Genomic DNA, 2,592 nt, shown 5'->3' with positions numbered 1-2,592 from the left:
CGAAGTCGCTTTTTATACCGAGTTTTTTTAATTGGATACTATGGAAATTGGTCAATTAGTTTTGATTGGTATTTAAAATTGTTTCAATTATTTTATACTACCTGAAACCCGCGGGTCCGCACGCTTGAAATCGTCATAAAAAGTATCCTATAGATGTGCTAATCTAGGTTGTAAACTATCTGTGTACCAAGTTTCGTTTTTCGTTCAGTGGTTTTTGCGTGAAAGGGGAACAAACAACCATACATACAAACTTTCGCGCTTATAATATATTGAAAGGATTGTATTTTCCGCAATTGACCTACGTGCATGTAAGTTGTAGCGACAACCGACTTCATATACAAAATTACCTTCTGAGCTTTTTTTTGGGATTTTTTTGGGACCAAATGTCAGCTGTATCAACTTATGTAACAAAATGAGGTAACAAACATACAAGAACACGTACCAATAGGGTATTTGACTAAGGGCCGATTTTCAATTGCCAGATAACTTTTGTTCGACGAATATGTTTGACGTTTTGACAGCTTTTGCATAGAAAATATGTCAAACGGCCATATTTATTCCTCAGATAAAAGTTATCTGACGATTGAAAAATTGGGCTTAAAGATTTACGGAAAAAATTGAAGAATTATTTTTATCACATCATTAAAGATTAAGGAAGATTAAAAGTACTTCAGATGGTGAAAATATATATAGCAGTGGGTGCTGGTAACATCACTTGCAAATAAAAAGCTTACTGGTAAGTGACGTCAAACGAGATGTCAAATCACTGTTAATTTTTTGGTTACGAGATAAAGGGAAAAACACTTATCCAATATTATTTAGAAAACTGTCAAACGGACTTTTTCTTTATTATTGTACCCTTTTTTGAGACCCTCCTTTAAATTGTTTGCAATATAAAAAAAGACAAAAACCGTATATCATTTTTATTCACCCCCTAATATAATATTCAAATTTTTAGCAACAACATCTTGATCATCTTTCGACATAGATTTAACAGCTGCAATAAGATGTTCAACAAAATTCGCCATAATAAGTTGGATGTCAAAACGTTTGGCTTCAATGAATTCTACCAAATTAGTTGTTATCTCAGTCCAATCTGGTTTATCCGTTTCGTTTTCAGGTAAGTTCTGGTCCAAAAGATCCATAATCTCTAAGAATGCCAGTGTTGAGTTTACGCGATGACTACCCTCGCTTGTATTCACAATCAATGGTCTGTTTTTAAACTGTATAATGTTTCTCATTATTAATAATATAGCTCGTAAAGTCCATAAGTGAAGTTTCTCTAAATCCTCGACCGAATGTTTGAATTTTCGTTCAGTTGATTCTGGTAACACGCTGCTGTAGTCAGCGCCTTTCAATTCTTCGGTGAGGGCGTCATATATTTGTTGTAATTTACTATCTTCACTTTGTCGCATGATTTCAAGAATATTCTTTATGTACTCAAGGAATCCGGAGCTAGGTTTGCAAATTCTTAGATTCGTGCAAACGTGCTTTAATTCTAAACCCTGTTCTTTTTCCATTTCGTTTTGGAAGACCTGTGCTGTTTCTATATTACTTCTAAGTACCCCTTTCTTGTCGAGATCCAAGATCATGAAGTTGAAAATTCTTTTCAGGATTAAATTTGACATATCAATCATATTCAAGATGACTTTCTGGGTCCCTACTCGCGTTTTTATTGTCTGATGTCTTGTCTCCGAGAGGAATTCACTAAATTTGTCTTCGTATAGTTTCATGAGTGACGTCATTTCCTTTTTAACATGATATTGATTTGTTTTCTTTTTCATTGATTGGAAGAGAGCGAGGGTTTCCTTGTAAATATGGGTTGTGAAGTTATTGATTGTTGGGTCGTTTTTTACTGAGTGTGGGTGACTGAAGATGTCAGTTGATTTAGCTGGTTCTGTGGTATTAAGTGGGGTTTTTGTATCAACAGCTACTTCGACAGCAACACGTACTCGGTTAACCGGTTCCGCATTCGTATTTCCTTCATTATCCGGTTTCTCTGCACTGACCATCTTTGATTCATTAACCGGTTCTTCATTCGTATTTCCTTCATTATCCGGCTTTTCTGCACTGACCATCTTTGATTCATTAACCGGTTCTTCATTAGCATTTTTTTCATTATCCGGTTCCTCTGTACTATCCGTCTTTGATTCATCTTCTACGTCTTCTTTTGTATTTTTCTGGTCCTTCCAATTCCTTCTTTTTTCCTCGATAACAGTTTTAACTGTAGTTTGGTTAGAAGTGTCTAAAGTTGACGAATTATCATTTTTAGATGGTAATGTGACTTGTTCAGTACGTGGTGACGCGACTATTTTCATGTCATCTGTTTTTGTGTCTTCATGTTTAATTTTAGGAGTTGTTTCAGGGTGTTTCGATCTAGATTCTTCTTTCCCATGTATTTCTTCAGATACTTGCTGTTTAAATTTTGTTGCTTTGTCTTCTTTTCCATTTTCTTTTTCTATTTCATAGTTTAAGGTTTTATCTGACTGATTATGTTTGCCATGTATGTTTATAAATTTTCTATTATCATTTTCGAGTCCAGCGGGGCCTATAATCCGGTATTCGGAGCTCCAGTTTGGTTTCGAATCTATT

The sequence above is a fragment of the Trichoplusia ni genome, chromosome 3 (assembly GCF_003590095.1).
Source record: "Trichoplusia ni isolate ovarian cell line Hi5 chromosome 3, tn1, whole genome shotgun sequence".
Lineage (NCBI taxonomy): Eukaryota > Metazoa > Arthropoda > Insecta > Lepidoptera > Noctuidae > Trichoplusia > Trichoplusia ni.
Note: the sequence above shows the minus strand (reverse complement) of the source record.